At 39.1% G+C, this 6,000-nt stretch overlaps 1 long non-coding RNA gene across 1 annotated transcript; it reads left to right on the forward strand.

Moving 5' to 3' along the window:
- Positions 1–701: 701 nt before the first annotated feature.
- On the forward strand, positions 702–3,215 carry LOC143416577 (uncharacterized). The gene is made up of 3 exons (XR_013096973.1): positions 702–786; positions 1,137–1,185; positions 2,650–3,215. It is a non-coding gene; the product is annotated as an uncharacterized LOC143416577 (long non-coding RNA).
- Positions 3,216–6,000: the final 2,785 nt, after the last annotated feature.

Below are 6,000 nucleotides of genomic sequence, written 5' to 3' on the forward strand. Positions count from 1 at the left end.
TATATATATATATATATATATATATATATATATATATATATATATATATCTCTACAGGCCTTTGGAGCCGAGGATCGCAAGTTTCATTCCCGCCTGGGATGTCTGTATCCAGTAAGGGTCCTGAGGCTAGACCCCCTATGCTAAGTGAGCCTACTGCAGACATGAGCGAGACAGATTTTTTTTTATAGATATATATAACATATCAGAGGGGCTTTTAATAAGATATATATATAAAAAAACCCTCTTTACATCTGCTAATGAAAGTGAAAATGAATGAAAATAAAATGCTAGAGAAAGGGCTGTGTGGAGAGCTGTTATAAATGCATGATCTGTTGATCTGTTAGAGTTTAAGTTGAGTTTAAACTACATACATCTTATGTAATACTCAATACAAATACACTATGAACACCTTCATCTTGTTGAATTTAATATGCTGTGTGTATTATATTCTGACAAGATGAAATGTAAATGTAACTGATTTTGTTCAATAATGAGTTTGAGTGGGTTTTATTTCTTTTATGTCATTTTTGATTTCGTTGTTAGTTATTATTTTGTTTTGTTTATGACTTTGAATAAATAAAGTTTGGAGGAAAAAACACCAGTGGTTGTTATCCTGCTGGGATTTGTGGTTCATTAAATACTTGGTGTTGATTTTTAAATTCACTTCTGGAACCTTATGAAGTGGAGTCAGCTTTGGATACCATGGGAACCATTGGTGCATCTCTCAGAGTTCAGTGAAGGCAAGCATTAAGCAGGACCAAAACAAATGTCCCTCACATGCCAAGGGTAAGAAAAAAACTGGTGGTCAGTGGTAGTTTTAGTAAATCAAAGGACATTCAGTGTTTTTTTTTCCTTTTAATTGTGTTATTTTCAATTGAATTCATGTTTCAGGTCCAGTTTATCTTTAAAACTAGGCACAAACACGAGACGAAATGTCTGTAAATTTGTAGTATCTAACTTGATTATCTTTCTTATTGCTACTTTAAAGTATTTAATCATATTTTCAAGCTAAATTTTAAAGGTACATATGTTGTTTTTCATTTATGTGCTTGGATGAGAAGTCTTAACATCATTGTTGTTTTTAAGGCAGTATTTGGATAATTTTTCTCTAAACTTATTATCTTTATGTTTGTCAGAGCTGATTCACTGAGTAACACCAGCAGCCAAATGCTCACAGTGGCAGAGGTAAGTCACTTTAACGTGACACATTAGATAAGGAAGAGACATGGCATTCCAAGTGTAACCCACCTAAAATTGCCTCATGAAAATTAACTGCTGATCCCGAGGAATGCCAGGTAGGTGGCACTATGAGATTATGTAGTGCTTGTGAATTTAAATAGCGAAGGAAAACGACGTTAAGGCTGTATCCCAATTCGGGGTCTGCAGCTTTAAAGTACGCAGCCTTAACGGTCCTCAAGGTCCGCGTACTCAAAGACCGTTAAGGCCGGAAGTGCGAGGCTTGGAAACGTTTCATACAGCTTTGTTTGACAGAAATGAAGGAGAACATATTTTGTACATTTGTTTCTACATGAGCTCTGTGTGATTTGATAAGAATCTGAGGCTGAGACCACAGGACTGTACAAACATGATTGTTGGGCTTCATTTCTGTACTGAACAGTCATTTTAAGATTAGCTAGTAAATAACAATTAGATAGTGTTGTTCATGAGACTAAAATCATCTCACTTTGGTAATGTAACTATAATATGGCCAATATTATAGTTATTATATTAATCATTATTAGTTATTACAGCAGTGAGTTTGAACTCTGTGTCAAATACTGAGCTTCAGTAAAGATTCAAGTTGCAGTTATTTATTTATATCACCTTAAATCTTCACTCAAAGACAAGTATCTGTTACAGTGTATATATAGATGTATCATACATAAGAGACAAATGTTGTTCTTTTAATGTGTTGGCATTACTAAATTTGGCTCAGTGCTTACATATATGTGTAAAAAGAAAATGTACGAGCTGTGATAACTGTTTCTGATAGAATGAAGAGTAGACTTTGCTGCTCTTAACTTTTTACTGTCCACTTTCTGCTGTGAACAAACAAATTTCCTATGTGTGGGACTAATAAAGGTTTATCTTATCTTATCTTATGTGAAGGTGAAAGGTAAACTTCACAGTGACATAAAAATGTTCCCAAAGGGGCCAGGGGAACAGTTAATTTAGCATTTTTGGCATTACAGGTACAGCCAGGATATATTTTTACTTACCTTTCACTAAAATTGCAGTTTCCCTGCTGACTCCAATTATGGAATCAGATGGGGAAGCACAGAGTTTCCGTTGTTGAATAGTGGGTTTGTGTTTGCATTTGGTGACGTGTGAACAGGATTACTTTGCTTACTTGTAAATAGCCTGTTTAAGTTACATATAAATGGGTAAAAAACATGTATAATTAATATGCAAAATATTGTTGGGGTAATGAGCATGCTGACTGCATCAAAACATCTTCTGACTACAAACACGTTTTTCATCCCTCACCTGGCGGGAGGAGTTTATGAAAGAAGGACACAACAACTCTTCAGTAATTTCCCATTTCCACTTTTTCACAACACCTCAGTCTTTGTAAGGAGGAAGTCTATCAGATCAAATGGTTGTAGATTGTTGTTACTCTGTCCATCTCTTCTTTCTCTTTATATACAGACCGGGAAAATGCAAAGAAGACCTCACCATAAGAAGGGGGTAGATTCAACTGAAGAACAGCTGGATCTGCGCACAAAAGTTCACACCAAACGATACCTCTGTGAGCAGTGTGGGAAAATGTTCAAAACACTATTAAGTTTGAAGGTCCATCAGCGTCTGCACACTGGACAAAAACCCTATTCTTGTGATCAGTGTGGCCAGAGCTTTGCCCAGTTAGTTCATCTTCAGGTGCATCAGTTTGGGCACAGTGGAAAAAAACCATTCCTCTGTGAAGAGTGTGGAAAGACCTTCACTCACCGAAGTCCTTTGAAAAGACACCAATACACCCACACAGGAGAAAAACCATTCCCCTGTGATGAGTGTGGAAAAAGGTTCTCTCACTTAGGGAACTTGAAAATGCACCAGCGTATTCACACAGGAGAAAAACCATTCCCCTGTAATAACTGTGGAAAACGCTTCGTCCAAGCAATTCATTTACAGAAACACAAGTGCATGCCACAGGTGTAGGAAGCATCCTGCCCTACATCGGCACTTCCACAAATGTTTATTAACCCATTAAAATAATTTGCAAGCATATTAACATGTTGTCATTCTAATTTCATTTTCAAATGAAAGCCAATGACAGGGAGATGTTTTCTTTCTGTGCCAGCGATCTGTGTCAGCTGATCCCTGCAACCGTGCACTTACGTCTTTGATCAAATAAACTAAGCTGAAACCATTAAATAACTAACCAGCCTGTGCCAGCGATCTGGGTCAGCTGATCCCTGCGAACGTGGACTGAAGTTTTAGATCAAATAAACAAAGCTGAAACCATTAAATAACTAACCAGCGATCTGTGTCAGCTGATCCCTGCGACCGTGCACTGAAGTTTTAGATAAAATAAACTAAGCTGAAACCATTAAATAACTAACCAGCGATCTGTGTCAGCGGATCCCTGCGACCGTGCACTGAAGTTTAAGATAAAATAAACTAAGTTGAAACCATTAAATAACTAACCAGCCTGTGCAAGGGATCTGTGCCAGAGATCTGTGTCAGCTGATCCCTGCGAACGTGGACTGAAGTTTTAGATCAAATAAACTAAGCTGAAACCACTAAATAACTAACCAGCCTGTGCCAGCGATCTGTGTCAGCTGATCCCTGCAACCGTGCACTGAAGTTTTAGAGAAAATAAACTAAGTTGAAACCATTAAATAACTAACCAGCCTGTGCCAGGAATCTGTGTCAGCTGATCCCTGCGACCGTGCACTGAAGTTTTAGAGAAAATAAACTAAGTTGAAACCATTAAATAACTAACCAGCGTGTGTCAGGGATCTGTGTTAGCTGATCCCTGCAAATGTGCACTGAAGTTTTACAGAAAATAAAGTAAGCTGAAACCATTAAATAACTAACCAGCCTGTGCCAGGGATCTGTGTCAGCTGATCTTTGCGACCATGCACTGAAGTCTTAGATCAAATAAACTAACCTGAAACCATTAAATAACTAACCAGCCTGTGCGAGCGATCTGTGTCAGCTGATCCCTGCAACCGTGCACTGAAGTTTTAGATCAAATAAACTAAGCTGAAACCATTAAATAACCAACCAGCCTGTGCCAGAGATCTGTGTCAGCTGATCCCTGCAACCGTGCACTGAAGTTTTAGAGAAAATAAACTAAGTTGAAACCATTAAATAACTAACCAGCGTGTGTCAGGGATCTGTGTCAGCTGATCTTTGCGACCATGCACTGAAGTCTTAGATCAAATAAACTAACCTGAAACCATTTAAATAACTAACCAGCCTGTGACAGCGATCTGTGTCAGCGGATCCCTGCGACCGTGCACTGAAGTTTTAGATAAAATAAACTAAGTTGAAACCATTAAATAACTAACCAGCCTGTGCCAGCGATCTGTTTCAGCTGATCCCTGCAACCGTGCACTGAAGTTTTAGATAAACTTGGCTGAAACCATTAAATAACTAACCAGCCTGTACCAGCGATCTGTTTCAGCTGATCCCTGCAACCGTGCACTGAAGTTTTAGATAAACTTGGCTGAAACCATTAAATAACTAACCAGCCTGTACCAGCGATCTGTTTCAGCTGATCCCTGCAACCGTGCACTGAAGTTTTAGATAAACTTGGCTGAAACCATTAAATAACTAACCAGCCTGTACCAGCGATCTGTTTCAGCTGATCCCTGCAACCGTGCACTGAAGTTTTAGATAAACTTGGCTGAAACCATTAAATAACTAACCAGCCTGTACCAGCGATCTGTGTCAGCTGATCCCTGCAACCGCGCACTGAAGTTTTAGATAAACTTGGCTGAAACCATTAAATAACTAACCAGCCTGTACCAGCGATCTGTTTCAGCTGATCCCTGCAACCGTGCACTGAAGTTTTAGATCAAATAAACTAAGTTAAAACCATTAAATAACTAACCAGCCTGTGCCAGGGATCTGTGTCAGCTGATCCCTGCAACCGTGCACTGAAGTTTTAGATAAACTAAGCTGAAACCATTAAATAACTAACCAGCCTGTGCCAGCGATCTGTGTCAGCTGATCCCTGCAACCGTGCACTGAAGTTTTAGATAAAATAAACCAAACCGAAACCATTAAATAACTAACCAGCCTGTGCCAGCGATCTGTGTCAGCTGATTCCTGCAACCGTGCACTGACGTTTTAGATAAACTAAGCTGAAACCATTAAATAACTAGCCAGCCTGTGCCAGGGATCTGTGTCAGCTGATCCCTGCAACCGTGCACTGAAGTTTTAGATAAACTAAGCTGAAACCATTAAATAACTAGCCAGCCTGTGCCAGCGATCTGTTTCATCTGATCCCTGCAACCGTGCACTGAAGTTTTAGATAAACTAAGCTGAAACCATTAAATAACTAACCAGCCTGTGCCAGCGATCTGTGTCAGCTGATCCCTGCAACCGTGCACTGAAGTTTTAGATAAAATAAACCAAACCGAAATCATTAAATAACTAACCAGCCTGTGCCAGCGATCTGTGTCAGCTGATTCCTGCAACCGTGCACTGAAGTTTTAGATAAACTAAGTTGAAACCATTAAATAACTAACCAGCCTGTGCCAACGATCTGTGTCAGCTGATCCCTGCAACCGTGCACTGAAGTTTTAGATAAACTAAGCTGAAACCATTAAATAACTAACCAGCCTGTGCCAGCGATCTGTTTCAGCTGATTCCTGCAACCGTGCACTGAAGTTTTTTATGATAAACTAAGTTGAAACCATTTAAATAACTAACCAGCCTGTGACAGCGATCTGTGTCAGCTGATCCCTGCAACCGTGCACTGAAGATTTAGATCAAATAAACTAAGCTGAAACCATTAAATAACTAACCAGCCTGTGCCAGTGATCTGTG

Source organism: Maylandia zebra, linkage group LG3 (genome assembly GCF_041146795.1).
Source record: "Maylandia zebra isolate NMK-2024a linkage group LG3, Mzebra_GT3a, whole genome shotgun sequence".
NCBI lineage: Eukaryota > Metazoa > Chordata > Actinopteri > Cichliformes > Cichlidae > Maylandia > Maylandia zebra.